The 26,393-nt window shown below is 41.2% G+C and overlaps 1 protein-coding gene across 4 annotated transcripts in view; it reads left to right on the top strand.

The window, feature by feature from the left end:
- Window positions 1-26,393, top strand: part of LRRC8D (leucine rich repeat containing 8 VRAC subunit D) — a 131,347-nt gene that overhangs the window by 14,158 nt on the left and 90,796 nt on the right. The window contains exon 1 of one of the 4 annotated variants that reach the window (XM_059884787.1): window positions 6,997-7,080. The exons of the other annotated variants lie outside the window; for them this stretch is intronic. The gene's annotated coding sequence lies outside the window, so the exon portion shown is untranslated. Of the gene's footprint in view, window positions 1-6,996; window positions 7,081-26,393 lie in introns of those variants that run through there. 4 annotated transcript variants of the gene reach the window in all.

Below are 26,393 nucleotides of genomic sequence, written 5' to 3'. Positions count from 1 at the left end.
TCATATCATCACCTGTCATCAATCTCATTTTTAAACCTTAGGAGGGGGCCAGTAATCAAACCTTGGAGAATATCTGTTTAGGTTTTATCACTTGCTTGTTATTCTGTATATATATTAAATAATCTCAGAATGTCATCATTTTCACATAAATTTCCCACCCATATTGAGAATGCACTATGTATGGCTTTAATCTTCATGCCTTTGTGTTAAGTCCCCTACCCCACCCCTTTCTTTAATTTCAAATGAAATGGATCATGTAGCATTTCCTTGGTGACTGTCCCTTCATTGACAGTCTCTCATGAGCTATGGGGTCCACTGTGTGGGGCATGGTTTCTACAGAGCTAATAGTTCAGTTCTTCAGTCTCTTAGGAGTTGAATGAAATGATGCTCACTTGTGCATTTCCTGGGACCTAGCGTGAATTAGGCCTTTCCCCCCCCCCCCCAAATGTCTTGGACCTCTCCTACTTCCGTTTCTTGATTTCTAAATCTACCGGGAAGGCAAACAGTTCTACCAAGGGAAAAGCAATTTCTCAACATTAAAAAAATTAGAAATGATAATTTATGCTTAAAAAAATAATGTTAGTCCAAGTTTTTTGCTCTCTTCCCTCTTCCTTCTCCGCTGTTCTTTATCCTGCCGTGTGTTTGCAAACCATTCTCATGACCTTCTGCCGGAGCGGCATATTTGTAGCAGGGCCAGATTATACATACACTACTGACTTTTTCATCTGACCTCTAAATTCAGCCTCTGAGCCCCTTCATTTCTTTGAGTTTTGCTAACAAAGTCTTCTTGTTGAAAGGAATATCATTTCCCATGGAACCTTACTGATGGTCCATGCAATAATAGGATCATGCTTTTTGAAATTCAGATGGAAGGTCCTAAAATCTTAAACATATCCAGTTTACTGTTGCTTACTTTACTTAGTTCAGTCTTGGCATTTCAGGTCCAGAGGCAGTTACTACCCAGTGGGCACTCTCAGCCCCTCCCTGAAAATTAAAGGGAGCACAAAAATAAAACCAAACTTCTTGTTTTTCTTCACCTCTCTGTTAATTTAACTGAGTCAGTTGGCTTGCCCTCATTTGCCCTTTTCACAGCTCCCAAATTAATGGTATGTGCAAATTTGATTATAACAGGGTGGACAATTCCTAAGTTACTTTTGACTACAAACTGAATACTGTTCCTTGTGGTTCTTTTCTTCATCACACTGGTATATATAACCGGTGTTTTTCTTTCCAGCCTGCTTAACTCCTGTGTGGATCTGGTAGCCACTTAAGTTTCAGTTGATTTGGAGATCCTGATTGTATGGGACACTGTATCAAATGCTTCATCAAGATCAAAGCAGGGGGAGTGCACTGCATTCCCTCCCCTTGCTCATTCAGTTGTGTTGGAGGCAGGCAGTCCTGGAGCCTTAAAATCCAGGATTCTGGTCAGGGTAAGGAAGCAGCCCTTCTTCCCAACTTTACTGTTCTGCAAATATCTTTTCCTTTCTTTCCATGATTCATTTATTCAGCAACATGTAGCAGGTGCTATATCCCTGACCCTGCCTAACCAGTGGTTACATTCTTGCTGCAGGAAAGGAAACCTCTGAGCCTTTCACTTCTCTTCTTCTGCCTTATCATGGGAGTATTCCCCATGAACTTTAAGGCTGGAGAAGGCAAGTCCAAGCCAATTGTGTCTCCTTGGTTGTAAAATGTGTTGGTTAAAGGTAGATTCTCTGGCTGGCTAGGCTGCCCATGGTCTGGTATTTGCTAGGTAGTATTACTTTAGGCAAATTATTTAATAGCTCTCTGTCTGTTTCCTGGTTTGTAATATGGAGGTAATGGTAGTTCTTGCCTCAAAGTGTTGTCAGGAATAATTGAGTCAGTACGTGTAAAGTGGTTGGAATTTGTTTAGCTAGGTTTAGTTTAAAACTTGATGAATAATCTTTCAAAAGTTTATAATAACATTCTGGATTTTCCAGGCACTTTGTTTCTCTTTCCTGCTGTTGGCCTTAGTCACGCCACTACAGGCAAAGGAAGGGAAATGAAGATGAAACTGTCCAACTTTGCCACCTTGTAAGGCTCCATTTTAATAGATAGTTGAGAATTGATATATCAGTAGACAGTGATGTGTGTGACTTCTTCCCTATCAGCTCACCTAGTGCTAGTTCCCAATGTGTAATTGTGCAGATATTTAGGTATTTTTAAAATCCTTTTAAGAACGTTATTGTCTTAGTAATAAGTACTATATTCATTTGACCTGTTAAGACAAATTATTTTAAGTTGTTGGATTCTTTAATACATTATTTTTAAAGGATGCCCAAAGAGAATTTTTTAAATATTTTTTTAATAAGGAGGCAGAGATACCCACTACAAAAGATGAATAGACAAAACATGCCTTCCAAAGAAAAATATCTTACAGGACACTGTTTAGTCTACACAATACACATCATGATCAACAGTCAGTAAATAACTCAAGGCTGTTCATGCTCACAGTCTGTGCCAGGAGCAGTTTGAATACTTTAACTTATGTACAAGTATTTGCATCTAAGCTAAGCCTTCATGGTTCCTTGCTAATATTTCATATTTATACTCACTAAATCACAGTACATCAGTCATTGTGACCCACTTTACATATATATTTGCATTCTAAGTTGGAAAAATGTATGAAGATTTTGTCCATTACAATTTGACCAGTGGATCTTTTTTATTATTTTATTAAACACTTGTCAGCTGCAACCTAAGATCAGATTAAACCTGATTTATATTGACATATTGCTAAAAATCAGTTGCCCGTTGCAGAATACATTTATAGTTTACACTTTCAAAAAACTTGGCAAGGGGATGAAGTCACAGGATGTAGTTGAGAGAGAACATTCCACGTTGTGTTTTAAAAGTGAGAGTCTTCTGAGGAAAGGATGTGTAGCACAGAATAATAAATCCACAGCCAAAATGCACCTACTCATGTCTCCTCAAGAGGAAGAACAGACCCAGGGTGAATTTTGGCTCCATTACCTACTGCTTTGAGAAAATGACTTAACATCTATGAGCTCTGCTGCTTCTAACGCGGTGGTAATGAGTCCTCCCTGCAAAGGCAGTTCTGAGAATCCAGTGAGGCAGTGCACCTGTGGGTCCTATGTAAATAGTACTAATTCTGCTCAAAATGTGTGTGTGTTGAAGTACACATACCAGCTCAGGCCTGTAGCCATCCTGGCCTGTGTTTCTGACTTGCAGCTGGGTCTCCCAAGTCAGGCTGCAGGTGTTCTAGGTAATGCTTTCCTTCTCAGCTTCCTTAAAGCCAGGGAACTCTGTGCCCAAAAGGGAGCCTAAACCATCTTGCAGGCAGACTTTTTTTTTTTTTTTGCTGCATGTTTGCCATGGGAAATGATACTCTGGCTCCTTGAAAATGGCTAATAACCCTCTGTGGGTAAATGCCAATCAAGCCAGCCAGTTGGCTCTGAAGACGTCTTTCTTGAAAACCAAGGTCCTGGTCTTGCAGAGGCCGGGAAGTGAGTGTGAGTGCCAAAAAACTCCTTCCCAGAAGAGCCTGTTGCATGTGCTACCCTGGAAGTGGAGACAGAGACAGGGATGCCACTGTGAAGGCTGCTGGTACAGGCAGGCAATCTCTTAGGTAACCAGATGGCTTGTCATGTTTCTTTTTTTGTTTGCAGAAAATCCTGTAATAATGGCCAGGAATCCTCACACAGAGAAATCGCATAGCAGACATTTTTAATTGTCAAAGTAAGGACTTCCTCTTTGAAGATGAAGAAAGATAAGGAACATCATTTTTGGATATGAGTTTATCATCTCCCCCTCCACACCCGTTAGTCCTGAGGAAAGCGGTCTCTTGTCACTTAATTTGGAGCTTCAAAAATGGCTTTCACACCCTTGCTGTATTCATCCATGGATTGTGGTACTTAGGGAGTGGAGACTTGAAAAATTAACCTCCAGTATTCTTCCAGAATCAGTTTTATTTTTTGTGGTGTCATTTGTGCCTACCCAGGAGCATTTTTCCCTCTTTTTATGAGGTTGTTGTTTTAATATTTTTTTCCCTACTTAACAGTGGCAAACAAGAAACAATTTCCATGAAATACAGAAGGAGCAGGAGAATAGCTGAGCCATGGGAATGTGCGATATGATGCTTAGGCCTTGTGATGGTTAGGATACATATATGTGGGGAACAGATGCAATCTTAGGAGTCTTGCATTATCCAGACTATGAACTTTGGGATCCATACAGCTTGACTTGAGCATGTTTCCTTTGCTTTGTCTCAAGAATTTAATTTTTCTTTAGAGGTTTTTCCTTCAAGGCTCTTGGATTAATAAATAATAGCAATGAAGGCAGGGATACCAAAAAGTATTTCAAAATAGAATTGTATCCAAAACATAGTAATTATCATTTTTTATTTTTTTAATGAGAGAGAATTGAGAGAAATTTGAGTTAACTGCTCTCTGTCCCCCTTCTCTCCCAGCGGGTACTTTGTGGGAAAGAAATATCAGGGCTTTTGGACAAAACATTAAGTTTGTGAAAAGAAATGAAAAGTGGACAGGTCAGGAAAAACAAGGGACTTCAAGAAGGAAAATGACAGCAGCAGAGGCAGAGCTGGACCCTAAAAGGATGCTAAGAGCCCTCAGGAGGTTTTTTAGTATTAGCCCTCATGACACTGTGCGGACCTGAAGGATGGGAAGGCATCTGCTTCTGCTCAACCCCTCCTGGCACACTTGAACTGTCCTTGGCCTTGACTTACCCACTCTGGAGTTCCCAGAGGCTGTGCTGCTGAGTAAGGTGGCAGGGAAGGGCAAATGAGACACAGTTCACGGGAGACAAGACAAGAGCACTCACTTTCTCCCTCACTCTCCCCCTCAAATGTCTGGGGTCTCACTGTTGCCACGATTCTTAATCTCCTTTTAATACATACTCTTTCTTGGCTTGTCAAGAGGCTAATAGCAGCATGCTATTGACAGGTGAGTGTGAACTAAGTGCTAAAACAGAAGGAAATGAAAAGAGAGAATTTCAAATTTCATCAAGAGTGGAGTTCATGCGTGTTTTGTTCATTTTGTGTGGGTGTGGTTTTTGTTTGTGTGTTTGTTTGCCTTCGTCTTAAAAGAGCCCAGTTAGAGTAAAAGAATTCAGGGAACAAATATTAGTCAGCAGATTAGGTTCTGAACTGAGCAGACTTTGTACCTTGGCATATAAGTGGCTGTCCCATAACCTTCTGAACTTTTGCCAGTGAATGGTTCTGAAAAGGCTGACAGAGCCAGTGGTAGATAATGGTAAAGAGCACAGTGTCCTTTGCTTGAGTCATCAAGGTACATATAATTCAGGTGGGTAAGGAGCCCAGCTAGTGTGATGGAGTGATAGTATGCACTTGCAGGCTCAGTGGGAGACAAAGGGATGGATCATGGATAGTCACTGGGCTTGATTTTTCCCTGAGAATTCATGATTGTTTTGAGAATTAGAGTGTAGAGGAAGTGGCGCAGACTTTATACTTAGAAAAGACCTCTCCACTTGACTACTTTTTAGCTAAGACATCGGGATAGATACTTAACTTTTCTGACCCAGTTTCCTCAATTGGGAATGTGAGAATAGGATTTTTGCAGATCTATTGGGAAATATTAAGATTTAAGGGAGTTTAAAATGAGATGCTAACACTGAGCAGGAGCTTAATGTCCATCAGTTTCTTTCTACTTCAGTCAAAATTGAACTTTTCATGTAGAATAATCATTCATTATATACTATTCTCCATGTTGAGTTTTGAAGCGAGAATAACTTTTATTTAAGCCATCACCTTGATGATAAAAGAAGCTGTTGATCAGAGACAGTGCTTTAAGTGCCTGGCAACCTGATGGATTCTTGGGCAAGGGCAAGCACGGTAGGGATGAAATTGTTCTCACTTGCAAGCCCAGAAGCTGGGCACTGAACGCTCCTAGAGCGGGCACACTCTGCTTATGGCAGATTCTTAAACAATTTGTTAGCAGGACCCTGAGGTCTGAGTGAACTCCGGGAGTTTGTGATGGACAGGGAGGCCTGGCCTGCTGGATTTGTGGGGTTGCAAAGGGTCGGACACGACTGAGCCACTGAACTGAACTGAACTGAGGTTCACCTAAGTTGGAGGGTAACAAAATGGACATAAACCCAGAATTTGGGAACTGCTTAGTGATTTGTACGCCCAGAGAAATACTTGTTTTTTGGAAGAATGCACTATATGCATTCTTCACTATATGCTGATCTTTCATGTGGAATTGGTATACATAAATATTAGGGCACTGTGCAGCTAAGGGTCTCAGTAGAGAGGGAGCCTAGGAACACAGAATACTTTTTTTTTTTTTTTTTCCTTCTTTTTCTGGCAGTTCGTGTCTGCTGCGGGCACGTTCTCCCGTTTGAGTCAGCCAGGCGCAAGACAAGTCTTTTCCCATCCTGAAGCTCTTTAGGCTGCTGAGCTGGAATAGATATACGGGGATGTGACTCTTAAACTTTAAAATCCAGCTTCCTCTCCCCTGGTAAGGATTGTCGGTCTTTATACCGTCCCCTCGTCAGATTTCCACCCCCCACTCCCACCCCCGCCCCGGGGGCGGGAAGGAGAGGAGAGGAAAGGAGGAACCCCTAGGCAGGCAGGCAGGCAGGCGGACGGCGTGGAGTTGACTTAGGTAGCGCGGGGAGGAGAACCCAGGCGGGGGCTGGAAACGGAAGGGCTGCCAGCGCGCCGCGGGCGAGGCGGCCGGCAGGGGGAGGCCGGGCCGCAGGGCGGCCACCTCGCGGGCCGCCGGGGTGGCGGGTCGCCCGCCGAGGAGAGTGCTGGGGGCCGCCGACCGTGCGAGGCGGGCGGCGGCGGTTATGCAACCCGCAGCCCCCTCGGCCGCCCTCCCTGCCGGCCTGCCTCCCTCCCTGCCTCCGCTCGGCCAGCGCTCGGATCTCTCCCGTTCTTTCTCTCCCCTGTGTGTTTCAGACAGGAAGTGCACGGCCGTCTGTAACGTGCTGCCGGGTCCCAGGATGGAGGAGTGAAGCCCCCGCCGCATCGCGCCGGTCCCAGCTCGCGGAGCCCGCCAGCAGCCAGTCCCCGGAGAGGAGAGCGCCCTGAGGGTGCAGGGTGGCCGCCTGGTCCAGGTGCGAGGCCGGGTCGTGAGCCCGCGGGCTGGGCGCTGGGCTGTCACTCAGCCGATCTGCAGCTCCGTGCTGCAGCCTCACTCGCGTGCATTTTCTACATTGTGCGCCCCTGGCTGCTTGCTTTTTCGGAGGGTCTCTCCAAACTCTGTGGCTGTGCTGCCTGCGGGGTGCAATGGACACGGGCGCAAACGCGCGCGGCCGCACGCGGAGCCCGGGGACCTACCCTGCTTCCTCACCCACTCACTCTAGGCGGGAGCTTTCCAGGCAGGACTGACTGTGCTTGGGAGGCTTCCTGAGTCCTTAGCTGCCCTCTCCACCCTTGCCTGTCTTCCTCCTGCCGCCTGAAGCAGCGGCTCTTTGTTCTTCACTTTGTTCCCTGGGCCGGGAGTTATTAACAGTATTGTGAGTGGGTGGGGTGGGGACCTAGGGGAGAAAGAGGATGAGTTGAGGGTGATGTGTGAGGTGGAGAGGGAAGCAAGAGTCCTGGTGTCCAGACTCAGAAATCCTACTTCTTCAGCCAGTGGAACAGAGGAGTCCAGGCTCTTTGCTTTCCATTCTGGGAGAGCCAGACTGTCAGGACCTAAGGGAATTGGTGATGCACACACACACACCGGAAAGGTAGTGACCAGGAATGAGGGGCAGCTAGTTGTGAGATGTTTAGTCTGGTGTCTGGTTTGTTAACTCCAGTCGTGGTTTCTTAGCCAGGCTCCCTTACTGACACAGAGGTACTTTTAAAGGTAGGAGCCTGACATCTTTATTCATTAAATGCCATTTTTCATCAGAGTAAAACTGAGAATGAGTTTTCTCAAATTCACTAGGTAATTACAATTCACATGCTTGTCTTGCTCCGTCTCAGAAGTGCAGAGGTGAAGAACAAAATGCTAGAGCAAAAGTTGGTTTTCTGCACAGACTTTCTGCTTCTTTATTTCTCTGGCAGCTCCTCTCTCCAGGGACTAAATCAGATGGACTTCTCCCCACCTCCCCTCCCCCAGTGAAAGCCCAGCCTTGTTTTCCTGCCTTTATTTATCTGTCTGGTTGAATTCCAGCCTTGCAGAGGGACACCAGGGGAGGTGTGATGGTTGAGGAGAGTCAGTTTGGTAGGAAGATTGTAGCCTCAAGTTAAATGTTTGAATGATGTTAAGCCAGTGACATCGTCTTTTACTTTGTTTTGGAAGAAGGGATCCAAGCAAATGACTGGAGGGAGAAAAAGGAAATTCCGCAAAGAGGGGTCTCTTTTTGTAGCAGGGAGGGAAAATGCACAATCGCAGTACTGTGTACACTTAGCCCCTTCATCATATTGGGCACTTGAGCTTCCTCGGAAAGCAAAGCCTAAATTCATGATGTTCTATGTTCATCATACCCGCCCCCCCTCCATGCTGAATTTTTTATAGTAAAACATATTTATTACATAATTGATTTTGCTTTGAAAGGAAAATCTTTGGTAGTTTCTCAGCCTGGTAAATTTGTACTTTCCCCTCCCTTCCCCTTTGTTTTTCTTTTTAGCAGCATTGAGGTAATTTGAATTATAAGATCCCATTATTCCAATAATCCTTCAGAACTTTAATCTCTTAAAATGCAGCTGCTTTGAGCATTGTGATATTATCAGTAATTGGTATAACTGTGTGAGCATTAAGTAACCAAGATACACTATGAGCACTGAGCAATTAATTTTATCTTTTTTTAGATAGATGTAGACTTCTTAAATTTGATTTTCATATGTCTGTGTTTGTGCCTCTTCTTGCCAAATGCGTCATGAGATTAAAAGTGAAAACAAGTCATTAAGAGAGACTCTTGAAAGGAAAGACCTGTTCAACCATTTGTCTCTATTTTTTATACCCAGGTATACTCTTGGCCCTCTGGTTCATTAATTTACTTGAGGACTTTCCTCAGCATCTGTCATTCTGTTTCAGGTAAAATAGAACAGCCTTTGTGACCTCTCAAACTTATCCCCTACTTAGGAACAGGATTTATTCCCACTCTAGTGGAATTTAATAATAACTAAATAATAACCCAGGAATAATAATATGTGGCCTTTAGATCCTTATTTTCTGTTTGTTGTTGTTTAGTCAATAAGTCGTGTCCTATTCTTATGACCCTATGGACTCCTCTGTCCATGGGATTTCCCAGGCAAGAATACTGGAGTGGGTTGCCATTTCCTTCTCCAGAGGATCTTCCTGACCCAGGAATCAAACCCAGGTGTCTTGCATTAGCAGGTGGATTCTTTACTGCTGAGTCACCAGGGAATCCCCCTATTTTCTGTTTGCTGCTGCTGCTAAGTCACTTCAGTCGTGTCCGACTGTATGTGACCCCGTAGACGGCAGCCCACCAGGCTCCCCCGTCCCTGGGATTCTCCAGGCAAGAACACTGGAGTGGGTTGCCATTTCCTTCCCCAATGCATGAAAGTGAAAAGTGAAAGTGAAGTCACTCAGTCATGTCCGACTCTTAGCGACCCCATGGACTGTGGCCTACCAGGCTCCTCTGTCCATGGGATTTTCCAGGCAAGAGTACTGGAGTGGGGTGCCTTTGCCTTCTCCGTATTTTCTGTTTACAGAGAGCATTTTTCTCCATTTCATTTGTAATGTATTTTTTCTTCTGACAGTCTGAAACAGGATTCATTTATTCCATTTGATGGAGAGAAGAAACTGAGGCTGATAAAATGTGACTTGTCAATGGTCATAGTAGTAAATGGACATGCTGGGACTTGAACAGGGGTCTTAACGATTTATAACGCTCGGCTCCCTTGAAATCTGGAAAGTTGCTGCCTAAGGCAGAGATGGCAGTGATGATTCAGATGATCTTTCACCTTTCTAAAGGAGAGCTGATAAACACTGACTTGAGATTAACTTTACCTAAATCTTTAGGTCTTTTCCCATTGCTCTCTACCCAGAGTTTAAGGGGTTTTATTGTTTTGTTTTTTTCCATCTTTTACATTTACACTTCCTCTGTGTTGGTGACTAGATTTAGCTGTGTTTGTATCATTGTGACTTGCTTTCTGCTGCCAAAATTCTAATGGCAGGTTTTAATTTACAGATATCTTGTCAGGTCCTAGTTTGAAAGGTCAGATTAGCATATATTAACTTCTTAGAATAAAAAAACACTTCTGGTTTACCCTTAGGACACAGTTTACATCCCAGAAAAGAAATGATAAATTAATAAACGATGTATATAACTCTCTCCACACCCCATTACCCTACATACATTATGACTACCTTACATAGGCCCCTAACCTCTCTATCCCCAGTTCAGGATAAGTTACTGAAAAGCTTATATTATAGAAAGATGTGGCCAAATCCATATATACTTTATGTATTAAATATTTTTGTAATACTCCCTAGACAGAAATGTTTATTTTTCTTATTTTTGCAGTGTTTAACATTGAGGCTGTCTTTAGCTAGGATTTTTATGTTACACTGAGAAGAATATAAATTAAAATTTGGAGTATGTTTTCGCTGGGAAATGCTGGATAAAATATGTATTTTTTTTCTCTTGAACATTTTGAGTATCTGTAGTGATCTATATCTTCCCCTTTGTAGAATTGTGTCAGAGTATCAGGAGAAGGAAGAGAAGGTGGAAGATGGGGGAGAAGAAATAAACTGAGTGATCTTTTCTGTTTTAAGGGAGGAATGGAATGATACATGTATATTTTCTTAATACACAATGCACTGCCATTTCTATCTTTGAACGGTTGCGATGGCTTGTGAACTAAGAATGAAAGGGTAACTACCTTTGATGTTAAATGCCAAGGGAAAGTTTATGGTCAGGAGAGGACGGGGAATGGAGATAAATGTACATTAGGACTTTCAGTTTTTTGAAACCCTCTCTCTTTTTCCTTCATGTCTATTATAAATACAAACTGTCTTCAGTTAGAAATCGTGAACTTTAAAGCAGTGGTTCTCAACCCTTATAAAAATTGGGATACTTTTATTAATACTAAAAGGTTTTAAAGATTTTTGCTTCTTTAGAGTTTTCTTCTCGTTTCTGATGATTGCTAATTTTTAGTGACAAAGTTACTATTTAGTATTACTTAACTGGATATGTATTATGAAGAACGACCACAGCATCTTCCATATTTGTAAAATAGTGGTCCATGTATGAGTGAGACAAGGGTTCAGTATACAGACCTCTGCCAGGATCCTAGAGCTCATAGGTTGGAAACTGAGGACCAAAGTGAAACAACTGCTCCAGGCTGAAAATGCCAAAATGGTAACGTATACACCATGTTAGCCATCAGGTTATAAAGATTCCCAAGCAGAATTTTTCCTCTTTGTTGAATGTTCAATAGCTGATGTGTAAAATCCTGCTTTCCATCTGATCTTGTTTCCAAGTTAATTGTTTTCATGGTCAAGCTTTCAGGTCCTGCAGTTACTCAGTCATGGATAGCTAGAGTTCTAAGCGTTCTCCCGACATTTTCCGATATGTGCGTGCGTGTGTGCGTACCAAGTTGCTTCCTCACTTTTGACTCTGCAACTCCATGGACTGTAGCCTGCCAGGCTCCTTTGTCCATGGGATGCTCCAAGCAGGAATATTGGAGTGGACTTCCTTGTGTTTGTGGAGTCAGGACTCTGACACTAGTCCCAGGGTCATCACTGTCATAGCTGCCATCAGAAGCAGCCTTATATTCATTTCCCAGGAGCTAAAAGAGACTTCCTAACCTTAACCTTTGGACTTCAAGGAGATCCAACCAGTCCACCCTAAAGGAGATCAGTCCTGGGTGTTCACTGGAAGGACTGATGTTGACGCTGAAACTCTAATACTTTGGCCACCTCATGTGAAGAGTTGACTCATTGGAAAAGATCCTGATGCTGGGAAGGCTTGGGGGCAGGAGGAGAAGGGGACGACAGAGGATGAGATGATGGCTGGATGGCATCACCAACTCAATGAACATGAGTTTGGGTAAACTCCAGGAGTTGGTGATGGACAGGGAGGCCTGGTGTGCTGCGGTTCATGGGGTCGCAAAGAGTCAGATACGACTGAGCAACTAAACTGAACCTTAACATTTACAGTTTTCAATAAGTATATGGAAGAAGAGAGATAATTTACCCTGTTCTGTACTGGGAAAAGCTGACATCTAAGTTTATATTGAATCTGTCTCTCTGGTTTTCATGTCTGTTGCTGAGGTTTTGGTGTTCTAAGATGGATTAGGCAGGACACCACAATCTATTAGGGTTAGTGCATGATGCACTTTTTTCTGATTTAAAAAAAATCATTTTCTATTTATTGAATGCTTTACATGGATTATCTCTAATCATCCTAGTGTGGTGCAGGTTGGGTATTATTGATGTTTTTTATGTAAAGAAACTGAGGCAAGTGGAGACTGTAACTTACCCAGGTCTCATGGACAAGCTTAGGCCTGGCCTTGGATCCAGGTTTGTCCATGGGGTCGCAAAGAGTCGGACATGACTGAGCAAGTCACACACATACACATACACACGCTAAAACATCTGTGTCATTAGATCTGCTTCTTTCTCTGTCCTTAACCTCATCTGTGAAGAGAAATGATAACGTTTTATTTAGTCTTACCTACCGTTTTAGCTATAAAGAAAGCTGAGCGCTGAAGAATTGATGCTTTTGAACTGTGGTGTTGGAGAAGACTCTTGAGAGTCCCTTGGACTGCAAGGAAATCCAACCAGTCCATCCTAAAGGAAATCAGTCCTGAATGTTCATTGGAAGGATGTTGAAGTTGAAACTCCAATACTTTGGCTACCTGATGTGAAGAGCTGACTCATTTGAAAAGACCCTGATGCTGGGAAAGATTGAAGGCGAGAGGAGAAGGGGATGACAGAGGATTAGATTGTTGGACGGCATCACTGATTCAATGGACATGAGTTTGAGTAAACTCCAGGAGTTGGTGATGGACAGGGAGGCCTGGCGTGCTGCAGTCCATGGGGTTGCAAAGAGTCGGATGTGACTGAGCGACTGAACTGACTGACCTTTTTAGCAAAGATTCCATTAAAATCCTACCACATATGCAGACTGTAGAAATAGGGACATGAAATAGGGACATTTTATAAATGTTTTTGACTTCCATGCAGTATGTATGTGCTATTTTCCCCCCAAGGAACATCAGATCAGATCAGATCAGATCAGTCGCTCAGTCGTGTCCAACTCTTTGCGACCCCATGAATCGCAGCAGGCCAGGCCTCCCTGTCCATCACCAACTCCCGGAGTTCACTCAGACTCACGTCCATCCAGTCAGTGATGCCATCCAGCCATCTCATCCTCTGTTGTCCCCTTCTCCTCTTGCCCCCAGTCCCTCCCAGCATCAGAGTCTTTTCCAATGAGTCAACTCTTCGAATACGGTGGCCAGAGTACTGGAGTTTCAGCTTTAGCATCATTCCTTCCAAAGAAATCCCAGGGCTGATCTCCTTCAGAATGGACTGGTTGGATCTCCTTGCAGTCCAAGGGACTCTCAAGAGTCTTCTCCAACACCACAGTTCAAAAGCATCAATTCTTCGGCACTCAGCTTTCTTCACAGTCCAACTCTCACATCCATACATGACCACAGGAAAAACCATAGCCTTGACTAGACAGACCTTTGTTGGCAAAGTAATGTCTCTGCTTTTCAATATGCTATCTAGGTTGGTCATAACTTTCCTTCCAAGGAGTAAGCGTCTTTTAATTTCATGGCTGCAGTCACCATTTGTAGTGATTCTGGAGCCCAGAAAAATAGTCAGCCACTGTTTCCACTGTTTCCCCATCTATTTCCCATGAAATGATGGGACCGGATGCCATGATCTTTGTTTTCTGAATGTTGAGCTTTAAACTAACTTTTTCACTCTCCACTTTCACTTTCATCAAGAGGCCTTTTAGTTCCTCTTCACTTTCTGCCATCAGGGTGGTGTCATATGCATATCTGAGGTTATTGATATTTCTCCCGGCAATCTTGATTCCAGCTTGTGTTTCTTCCAGTCCAGCGTTTCTCATGATGTACTCTGAATATAAGTTAAATAAGCAGGGTGACAATATACAGCCTTGACGTACTCCTTTTCCTATTTGGAACCAGTCTGTTGTTCCATGTCCAGTTCTAACTGTGGGTTCCTGACCTGCATACAGATTTCTCAAGAGGCAGGTCAGGTGGTCTGGTATTCCCATCTCTTTCAGAATTTTCCACAGTTTATTGTGATCCACACAGTCAAAGGCTTTGGCATAGTCAATAAAGCAGAAATAGATGCTTTTCTGGAACTCTCTTGCTTTTTCCATGATCCAGCGGATGTTGGCAACATAAGTATATTGAATCTATTGGTGAGTGTTTCTTGAGGCAGTATTGTCCACAAGGAGTATTAGGACATAAATATACTAATTTTACAACGAACTGCACAGAATATTGTCGGTTTTATATCTCCATCAGTACAACATGTGATTCCTTTTTTTATTAACTGATTTCCTGAATTTGCTATCCATTAGCTGTTCGTTGTGGCTCATGGTTCATTTCTGCCTTGTTTTGATTATAAGTGAGGTTGAGTGTCTCTTCATTTACTTAATTTAATTTCCCTTTTCTGTGAATTGGGTCTCTTGCCCTTTTCTTGTAAGAAGTTCCTTGAAAGAATTCTTATGGAGTTCCTTGTAGATTCTAGAAATGAATCCCTTGTTAGCTGTGGATATTGTGAATACTTCTATTCCGGTAAGTCACTTGTCTGATAACTTTGTCTGTGGTGCCCTTTATTAACATCAACTACAGAATCTTTAATTATAATGTAGTTGAACTCACAATTTTTAGTATTAGTTGTGATTATACATTTTGAGTCATTTAAGAAGCCCTTCTGTATTCTGGGCTCACATGGCATCTCTTCACTTTTTTAGCTTTATAGGTTTACTCTTGGGGTTTTTTAATGATTTGGAGCTTAAGATACGAGGTGTATATTCATTTTTTAAAAAATGTTCATATTGTGGGCTAGCCAGTTTCCTCAACACTACTTACCAAATAATCCACTCTTTCTTCACATTTTTTGTGCCACCTCTAGCATGAACATGTACATTTATACAGATCACTTTCTGAGATCTATATCTTGTTCAGGTGGCTTATTTGTGTATTCCTGGGTCATTGATTTTTAAATTACGAGGGCTTTGAAATATGCCTTATCTTGTTACATGTACATTTATGACTTGGCCTTATTAGCATAATTGATATAACTTTAAAAGTTCAAAAGTAATTGAGATTATTTTAGGTATCTTTCTTGCCTGTATTTGCATGTGTGTTACCCAGTGGCTCAGAAGGTAAAGAATCTGCCTGTAGTGCAGGAGACCTGGGTTTGATCCCTGGATCCAAAGGATCCCCTGGAGAAGGGAATGGCTTCCCACTCCAGTATTCTTGCCTGGAGAATCCCATGGACAGAGGAGCCTGGCGGGCTGCAGACCACGTGGTTGCAAAGACTTGGTACAAGACTGAGCGACTAGCAATTTCACTGTAACCCTTTACATCTACAAACATTTTCTAGAAATATGTTTACTCTTTGGGAACATTATTTAGTAACAATTTAATTTAATCCTAACGTTCCCAACATTCCAATTTCTTTTCAGTTTAATTATTGTTGTTGTTTAGCACTGATGGCAGCCTTTCACGCTTGGTCATTTTTGTAGGGCAGTGGGTGTCTCACTTCCAAGTCCCCTGTTTGTTCTTCAGTGCCTGCACATGCTCATGGAGCTGGGGTGTGCATTCCCGATATGGCTTTTGAATGAATGTTTTATGAGGTGTGATGCCGTAATACATGGCTGAACACTCTTGAAAGCCCATTAATTATAGATGTTCCTTTATTATTGGGAAGACACTGCCAGTTGCAGCTCAGGTTTTCTCAGAGTTTACTTTGCTTCACTCTGTTCCCAGTTCATGGGGTCTCATTCCTCCTTCAGCTTCCTATATACGTCACGCCAAATGCTAGGTTGCTTTGTTTGATAAGCAGGCATTTACATGCCTTTGAAGAGTAAGTGTACTTTTTCCTTAGTATACATGGGATGAAACCATGTTGTGGATAACATGGCTTATTGGAAATTATTGTAGGGGACAAGCTGTGGTCTCAAAATAGACAGTATATGACATGGTTCATCTAGGCCTTCTGGTCCACGAATGGGTGATAGGTGTATTTTATTTTTCTTTTGTCTGATCTTCTTAAGGTGCTTTGTGTATATAGGAGAGGGATACAGTTTAACAACTGACATGTACTAGGCTTGCACAAAGTCTGATAAAATGATAATATAGAGTGTTCTAGAGTCCAAAAGCTGCTTATAAGATCATTGTCCTTGGATTGTTGGACTTGTTCTTCTATTGTGCTTTAAACAGGCTCTATTCACCGGAATTTGATGATAACAGCCCTAGCCACTGACGTGACTGACCTTACATCCTCAGGAGAGGACTTCATCTAAGTGGACCTTTTCTGTTTCTCATTCAGGCTCCTCTGTGCTCACCTCAGCAGCTGTCAGACCCACCTATCTTCTAGCCTCCTCTCTATTCAATTATTCTGATATACTTGACATCCATGCTGCTTCATTTGTTTAACAGACATTTGCTGAGCTCCAAACTATTACATCTTAGTTCCTTTATCTCTTTTCCTCCTTCCTGCTGTATACCAGTCATTATGATAAATTCTTTTTTTTTTTAACTTTTCAGTGTTTTAATTGGAGCATGATTGCTTTACAGCGTTGTGTTGCGTTCTGCTGTGCGACAGTGTGAATCAGCTGTAAGTGTACATATCTTCTCCCTCTTGAGTCTCCTCCCCACCCCCATCCCAGCCCTCTGGGTCATCACAGAGCCCTGAGCTGAGCTCCCTGCGCTGCACAGCAGCTTCTCGCTAGCAATATATGTGTCAGTGCTACTCTCAGTTCGTCCCACCCTCTCCTTACCCTCCCTGTGTCCACAGGTTTGTTCTGTGTATCTGTGTCTCTATTTCTGCTCTGCAAATAGGTTACAATGTGAGTATGACACAGTTCTTGACCTCAGAAAGATACACAAATCATTAATCAGAACTTAGAATATGAAACACTTTACAGCAGTCCATTGTGATAAATAATAGTGGAGAATGGGGAACCAAGGAGGGAGTAATTTGTTCTTTCTTCTTTCTCTCTCTTTTTTTGTTCTTTCTTGTTTGGGAGGAAAGAATTCATGCAGGAGGTGATTTTGGTGCTAAATATCGGAGGGACAGGATTATTTACCAGGCTCAACAGGAGGGAAAAAAAAACAGAAGAAAGCCCAGGTTCAGAACCCAGAAGAACTCAGTTTGTGAGGAACACAAAGTCTGTGGGACTGAAACAGAGAGGTGCAGAGGGGAGGAGAGCAGAAACTGCATCGTGGTTCGGATTCTTGGTCCAGCCCGTCTAGGATCATACATACTAGCATTGTGGAATTATCAAAAGTGAAGTAAATGCTTAAATCAATGTCCTAAGGTATGTGAAAAGAAAGCAGAGAGAAGTCCTATGGCTGGTATGTGCAAAGAAAGCAGAGAGAAGTTCCATGGCTGTTGAAATAGTCCAGGTAGAAATAATGAGGACCAGAACTAAGGTGATGATGGTGGGAAAGGAAAGGAGAGGATGGATTTGAGAAACATTTAGGAGAAAGAATTGGTTGCCAAGTTGATGAAAAATGGGAGAAGAGTAAGAGAAAAGAAGAAGAAAATAACTCAGTGTTTCTGGTTGGGAAAATTCACTGGCTCAAGATGTCATTCATCTGAATGGAAAACAGAAAGGAAGCAAGTTTGGAGAGAGAATAGTGAGTTCAGTTTGACGTAAAGTTGGGGTGTCTCTGGGGCATTCACCTGATCTTGACAAGCTTAGACCCCCAGAGAGAAGTCAGGGCTGGAGATGTGTATTGGGGAATGACTGGAACTGATGGTTCTAGCCACGCATACAGTTGAGATCCCCATGCAAGGACCAAAGACTGAAGAGACAAAAGAAGGGGAGAGAGGAAAATGCACAAATACAGATGATAATAATATTAAGCACCAGGGTTTTTTGGTGTTGTTTCCATATGTTATGTCAGAGAATCCTTATAGTAACCCCCTGAAATAATTGTTGAAATATCCTTTACAGATAAACTATCTTGAAAGCTCGGGTGAGCAGCTTGCCAAATCAGCCATGTATTAAATAGGGAAAACGGTCAGGTGTGACCAAGGCCACAGGAAGGTCAGGTAAAGATTGAAAATGGGAGATTGGGTTTGGCGATCAGGTATTTCGTAGGTAGAGGTTCTACAGTCTAAATCTAGATTGTCATGGATGAAGAAAGAGTAGGAGTTGAGAAGTGGGGGCACTGAATGGAGTGCATGTGTGTCTGTGTGTACACATTTGTCCATGAGGAATATTTTTTGTGTGGCATGGTAGCTAGAGCTTGTATTTTTGTTGAGAAGAGTGGAGAAGTGACTGAGCTAGAAGAGAGAGGTAGAAGTGACTGAGGCAGAATGGAGTAAAGTTCCAGAAAAGATAGGGTGGCCAGGGTCTGGAGCGCAAGCTTGTCTCAGGAGGGAATAAGGACATTCACACCTTGGAGACAGAAGAGGAGGTGGGAAAGATACGTGCCACTGTGGTTGAGTGGGCACGTGGAGGCAGGGAGGAAGTTGAGAAAGTTCCTTCCTGATGACTTAGGTTTTCACAGAGAGGTAGAAGCACATGAAATCTGCTGAGAGTGAGGAGGCCTTGAGAAAACAGTTGAAAGTTAGTAACAGTTAACTTGGAAAAAGGAGCTCATTGATTTAGGACAAGTATAATAATAGTCCTGTATCACTGAAGGCCCTGTTGGGATTTTGTTAGTGGGGATTAAATGCCAGTAGTGAATTTTGTTTTTTCTTTTCTGGTTGATACCCTAAAATGAATATGATGAGTGACCTTCAAAAATAAAACACACAGGCCTTGCCTGAAATGTTAAGTCTAGGTGGTGATTTAAAGAAGCTTAAGGATGTTGTAGGGGGAAGGAAAAATAAGAGAGGGAACAAAAATTGAGTTTAGGGAACTTGTGTTCTAGTCTTAGTTCTTCCATTAACAGAGGATGGGCTTAGGGAAGTCCGCTAATCCCTCTGAGCCTCAGTTTCCTCATCTTTCATTGGAGGAAGTTACTCTTCATGTCCCCCAAGTCTCTTGTAACTCTCAGAACTTCTGTGAGACTTGTACATCATTGGACAAAATCAGAGTAGTTATCATTCACGAGTCCTTCTGATAACGGCCCTGATGCCTGTGCCTTTGGAGTATTGACAGCAGGAGACCAGGACAGCTGCCAGGTGACCGTGCCCAGGCCTCTGACTCTGGGCTGCACTTGACAGTGGGAGAGAGGTAGCAAGTCAGGAAAGGGGGAACAGAGCTGGGGGGAGCTGGGCAAGGGCTGGACAGGAAGTGGGTTTGCTGTGTGCCACAGCTCCCCGAAACATGACAGGTCATGTCATTCATAGTCTTTGCATTCGTCTATGTTGTTTCTTTGCCTATATGATTGCATTTTATTTTCACTGCGTTTGTTTCTCCTTCTTCCTTGAAAATGCTCTACATAGGAGAGAATTCAACCATTTCAGAAGGTTTAGCATTATTTGCAGTATCTTAGCTTATACAGCCTGTCTCCTTTCCATCTCCTTCACTATACCTTGCTTGTCTTTGCCCGTAGAGAAGTCAGAAACAGTTGGAAGCATTTCACCATTCTTCTCGGTTAGCTGTGTTAATCCCCTGAAAGATTTATTCTTCAAAGCCATTAACTGTTTCTGTACCCTATTAAGAGCAGTGATGGCCTCTGAAAGCCCAGGAGGGTATGGCTAGCATGAAAAGGTGAGTCCAGATGAGTTGAGTGACTCAGAGATTATTGTAGTGATTTCACAAGCCTAAGCAGGTGATAGGGCACTTTAAAATTAAGCCTCTAATTTCTCTATGCTATTACAAATTTGAGAGAAACTTGGGCATTTCCTTTTTTCTTCGTTAAGCTATTGCACAATTTAAGGCTTGGAAAATTCTTCACAGGAAGAAACAGGGTGTAACAGTTTGTGTGAGACATTTTTTGAAAAGTCACTCTTTTAGCTTGTTTCTGAGAATACTCTTCTCTCCACCGCCCACCCTCCCCCCACCCTGCTTTAGCTTCTTTTTGGAAGTGTTATTATCTCCACATAATTAAATATTCTTCAAAGTGAGACATAGTTAAAAAACTAAAACCATTGAAACATAAAATTAAAACATAGTCTATAAATGTGTTCTTCCATTTCCTGAGAAACAGCAGGAAGGATTTGCTCTCTCAAAATAAACTAAGTAGCCTGACTGTGAACTCAGAGTAGTAGAGATCAGAGATTCCAGCATCATCATACAATGGGAAATTTTCAGTCATTTTCTCTAACCTCAGAAAATCAAGTCTAATACTTTTTGTTGAAACACAAGGAACCAAGATGTGTATGTACCATTTAGGAATATACCTTTGGCATACATGAAGTTGTGGTAATCCAAAGTGACTATCTAATATGTCTAGGAGAGTCTATTTCCAAGATGTATTTGATCAGTATGGGCATGTTAGACCTGCAACAACAGAAAGGGTCCTTCAGCATTAAGCTTAGAATAGACAACAACCAGCTGAGTTTCTATATATCCATATAGCATTTAAACTTGAACTTAAAACTTGCTCGGTCAGTGAATTATTTCATAGCTTTGCTAGTAAGAAAAGTTTAGCAGCTCATGTTGAACATGCAACTACACTGAAGAAGGAATCTGCTAGTAATCTGAATTCTCAGGCAGGAATAGGGGCATTTATTAGTATTTCTCTACTTCCAGAAACAAGTGGTGGGAGCACATTATAAAGAGAGGAAATGAGTTGTGTTATGTTGCCAAATTTTTCTTTCTGAGCTATAAGCAAGATTAGGGAGAAATACATGTGTTAAGTATTCATCTACCATTCATTTCTGAGCTGAAAGAATTTTATATTTCTCAAATAGGATAAAATAGGTTAACATTTTGAAATATTGAACAGTTTTTATATATATTGGAGAAATTATGTTTACTTGAGAACTTTATAGAATTTCTTAATAGACCAGTTTTTTTTTTCCTTTGTCTTTTAAGAAAAAGTAGAAATCTACTCAGTACTCTGTAGCCTCTATGAGAAAATAACCTAATAGAGTGGACATATGTATTTTTGTAACTGCTTGACTTGTTGACTTGTTGACTGTTGTACACTTGAAACTAACACAGCATTGTAAGTCAACTATACTCCAAAAAAAATGCTAAAAAGGTAAATCTCAAAGTAGTAGACAGCCCATGATCTCAGTTTCTGTTTCTTTATTTTTAACCTAAGTCTTTACATTTACAGTGGATCTCTTGTAGGTAACAAATATGGGGTCTTTTTAAAAAATCTCTGACAATCTGTCTTTTAGTTGGTATGTTTATATGATTTACATGTGATTATTGATAAAGTTGGACTAATGTCTGAAGAAGGAATCTGCTACTAGTGTCCAGCTGTTTTCTGTTCATTGCATTTCTTCTTTGTATTTTACCCTTCTTTTGCTTTCTATGGTTTTAAGTAAACATTTTATATAGTTCTGTTTTATCTCCTCTTTAAGCATATATTTCCTTTACAACATTTTTTTAGTCCTGACCGTGGAGCTTACAATTGATCTCACTTTCTTAAAAACAAAACCAAAACACAATAGCAACAACAAAACCCCCATTTTTGTGTGTATAGATAGGAAACAATTTGGAAATATCTATACTCAGACATTAAGAGTAGTTATCTCTGAGTGGTAGGCTTCCCTGGTGGTTCAGTGATAAAAAAAATCCACCTGCAGGAGACACAGGTTTGATCCCTGGGTTGGGAAGATCCCCTGGAGGAAGAAATGGCTAACCACTCCAGTATTCTTGCCTGGCAAATCCCATGGACATAGGAGCCTGGTGGGTTACAGTCCACAGGGTAGCAAAAAGTCAGACACAACTTAGCGGCTAAACAACAACAATCTCTAAGTGGTAGGATTAAAGATGATTTCCTTCTTTTTTTTTTTATAGTTTTATGTATTGTCTGATTTTCTTTTAAGTAACAAGCAGGTATTGTTATAATCAGAAACAACAGGGCTCTTTTCATTTTGAAGAAAAGGAAAAGGCAAATCACAGCAAAACAAGCTGAAAAATCTCCCATGGTTCTGAAATTTATACCGTTTCTCTGCTTCTGACTTGAGGCAAGCACACTGTCCCACTCCACCAGCACTCCTTGGGTAGGAAATGGGAAAGACCTTGCCCTGGGAAGGTCGTCGATTCCTGGTCTGTACCTTCTGTGCTTATACGGTGAGATCGAAGCCTCAGAATTTCTTAGCATCAGTTCCCCCTGTAGTGTGGCATAGGACAGGTTTCCATTTAATACACAGTGAACCAAAAACCTCTATTTCTACATAATTAAGTTTTCTTCTACTTGGAATGTCTTTATGCCTCTTAACTGTCTTTCAAAAAATAATGAGGAGAGTAAGAGCACTCAAAAACTAGTTTAAAGTATAGCTTTCCATGTAAAACTTGTAATAGTTCTTTGGTTCTGGTATCTGTAGTAATAGGTGAAGATAGTGTAACTAATGTGAGGCTGTTGTTCTGTCTGGATTTGGAGGGGGCTCAGTCCCACTTGTGACGTTTTAGAGAAAATTATCATTACTGTTTTAGAAATGTTAATTATATCCTCTGAATTTACCTGTGCATGTGAACCAAACCCAATTAAGGTTGCATGGCTCAGTGCAAACAGATGAAATGTAGATTTTTTTTTTTTTTAATGGTTTTTAGTACCAAGCTGGATGACATCACCGACTCGATGGACATGAGTTTGGGTAAACTCCGGGAGTTGATGATGGACAGGGAGGCATGGCGTGCTGCGGTTCATGGGGTCACAAAGAGTCGGACACGACTGAGCGACTGAACTGAACTGAACTGAACCTGCCGGGTGTTTTCAAGAAAGTCATAAATTTTGTAAATATTGCAGTTTGTTAGTCTGTGTAATTGGGACTATTATCTTTTGCTGCTTAACTGCTGCATTCAAGTAAACAAAAGACAAGTGAAGCTTTTTATGTCTTCTGAAAGAGGAGGGCCTAAAAAAACAAACACTTTTTTGTTCTTTTTCCAAAAAAAGCGTAATTCTCCATTTTTATGTATTTTATTACTAGAGTCAGGAAATTTTAAGGTTAGAAATGAAGTAGTAGTCATATTCTGTTTAAAGCTAATAGAATTATACATTTAGATATATACAGAAAATTAGAAATGTTATGAAATAAGTGTAAAAAAGAATTCATTCACAGTACACTTATTATTGTAACTGTTAAAATATATACACATTTTAAAGGAAATGTAAAGATTAAATATTGCTATTTAAGGAATTATGAGTAAAATTTAACAAACTTTCTTTGTAATATTCTTATGTTAGATATTTTACAGGAAGTAGAGAAGTCAGAAGTTTCTGGGGTGCTTACTAAGATTAGTTGGAAAAGTTACTGAGTTTTTAAGTTTGTAGTATAAAGTATATTAGCAGACTATTTAATAGATGTGTGAAGTAGAGAAGTAATTTGCCTCTTTTTAAAACTCATTTCTGAATGAAAGACTTGATACATGGAAATATTAATGGAGAAACAACAATGACAAATCCAGGGCTTGTTACTAGGTTAGCCCATTTATCTAAGCATTATCTGTGTGGGCTTGGTGCCTCTGATCTGCTGCTGCCGGTCCCTTCACTCTGGTTTTGATTTGTCAAAGTCTGTGCTGTAACAGTTTCTCTGCCTTTTTGTCCCTCTTGTACAGCTGTGAAAATTACTTAAGTGAGAAATGGTGTGGGGGTAAGAACTGTGAATGGAGAAAAGAAATAATCCGCTCATTGTTTAAATACAAGGAAAGAGGATTATCTGCAATCCTGAGCTTTTACCCCAGAAGAACTGATAGTATAAATAGGTCGTCTTAGCTTTTATAAATGTAAACCGTAATGCTTTAATAACTACTCTTAGGAAAAAGTCAAGAGGCACTAATTTTGAGGTACCTTTTCATCCTTTTACTTTATGATGATTCCTCTATATGATTCCTAAATTATTTGCTCTTTGAAAGAAGTATGAGCTTGTAATCAGCCCTGCCACAGATGCCCAGTATGGGATCTAGATACTAGAGCAGTGCATTGACAAAGAGGCCGACTCCCATTTTGTGCTTTCAGGAGGTGGTTGTAAACAGCGAAGTGAAAATGTAAAAATTGCAAAAATGACTGTGGCTGTAACCTGCAAAAATACTGAGCATTAAAATAATCCTTATATAATTGCCAGATTGATACACATTTTATAAATACATATAATGAATAAAATATATGAAAATATTTTACATATTTGCTAAAATGAAGTTCCCGGCCTTTTTTAGTGTTTAATTCTAGATGTGTGATTCTTACATTTTAGGACACAGTAACAAAGCAACATTTTTACAACAGTCTTAAAATACGATTTACCAAGTAGTATTCTCACTTTCCGGATGGAACCTAAAAACCAAGCAGTAAGTTGAAGTTGAAGGCCACACAGTAGATGAGCTGTTCATTCCTAAGTAAGCTTTCATCAGTGCTGGGAAAGAGAGCTTATCAATCTCCAACTTAAGGAGTAAGTAGATTTATCTGAGCCATTACAAAATTAAGGGAATGTACATTTTCAGCTTTTCTGGAAGAAATGAACACCTCTGTACTCTGATCTCTTTCAAATTCATCATATTTTGAGCTAAATATTATGCTAAAACTTAAGGCAACTGATTTCTTTCTTAACAAAAATAAATTTACATCTTCCTCTGTGAATGTGAAGATAACTAACCAAAGATAAGCCCACCTTCAACTGTCATAAGCTTACTTCTCTGTAATAAGTTTACTAATCCCAGAGCTTGTTGCCCTTACCTTAAAAGTGCTATTTTTAGGGGAAAAAAAAAAATTACAGAATTTTTTGAGATTAAAAAAATTATATAATTTTTTGAGATATTCCTTGAAAGTTTTCTAACGTTTTCCCTCCCTCCATTTAGTTATGGATGGGGGCTTTGACAGGAAGCCTCATGTTTGTTGCAGATATGATCATCTCCTGGGAAAAAGACAGGTGGAAATTGGTGGGAGACAGATTTCAGCTTAATATAGAGGACAGATCTCCTTTAAAGTCATGCAGAGCCAGACTCAACTGCCTGGCACTGTTGAGGGCCCAGCCCTGAGGGCACCTTGTAGGGGCTGTCCATCCTTGGCCGAGGCTGTAGAGAGACCTGAAACCTCCCATGGGAGGAGGGGGATCAGAGATGTCCTCCGAGGTCACACAGTGCATCTTCAGTCATAAGCTTTGTGCTGGAAGAACTTCATTCAGGTACCAGCTCTGCTGTGTACTAGCTGTGCAACTCTAGGAAAGTAATCTAGATTACTTTCTCTAAGCCTCAGTTTGCCCTTAAAATGAGAACAAAATGATGTGAGGCTTACATGAATGTAATGAATGTAAAGCACTTGGTGTAGTCATTCCTTCTGATTCTGTAGCTTTTCACTCTCTGCCCCTTTTCTCTTCTTTTTCTGTCCTCACATTCATTCTTTAGCAGTCTCTGTTTTCTCTCCAGTTCTCTACCTGTGTCCTCGGGCCTGCCCATGGTGCCAGGGATGCCCTGAGCTCCTTCAGCAACCTTACCATCAGTGTCCGATTCCTAGGCAACTCAGTGAACAACTGGTGATCCTCCGTGTCCTTTAGATTTGGCATGAGGGATGGCACTGAAGATCTTAATAAAGCCAAGACACATTGCTGCATTAGCTTTCACTGTGGCACTTGCAGCTTCACAGTTGATGGCCATGAAAGCACTGAATGGAGTTGGATATGGACAGAGAAAAATTTTTTTATACAAAGCGTTATGAAAGTAAAAATGTGCTGGCAGCATTTAATTTTTCCTTTATTTAAGTCTCTTTTAGGGAGTCAGGCTCCTAACTGTGAGAATTATATTTTAGAGAGAAGAAGAATATCAGGACCACAGAGCCAGAAGCATTCTTTTTAACAGGAACATTTAACATAACCTTAGGGAATTGCTGTGGGTAGTAAAGGGGCGGTATAAAAATTTTGTTCATTACATGCTATTTGAAGACCACTTGCTTGACAGAGTGATAGCCCTTAGTAATGTGGTGGAAACTCTTTAGTACATCTTGACTAAAAGAGATGTGGCTATACCCTTAAAAAATACAGGTTATTAGGACTGGAAAGCAACTTTGTGGACACTCAGTTCAGTGATTTTCTCTTATAAATAATGAAATGGAGAATCAGAGACATGAAGTAACCTGTTCCTTGAAATGTAACTCTTCGTATTAAACAAAGGCACACTGGAAAACATAGCCCCTGCCACTGCAGTCATTTTCTTATATTCCACTGCAGTACCATAACTCTGGCCTTTGGATC

The sequence above is a fragment of the Bos taurus genome, chromosome 3 (genome assembly GCF_002263795.3).
Source record: "Bos taurus isolate L1 Dominette 01449 registration number 42190680 breed Hereford chromosome 3, ARS-UCD2.0, whole genome shotgun sequence".
NCBI lineage: Eukaryota > Metazoa > Chordata > Mammalia > Artiodactyla > Bovidae > Bos > Bos taurus.
The sequence above is the reverse complement of the archived record's forward strand: the minus strand, read 5'-3'. Positions and strand labels throughout refer to the sequence as shown.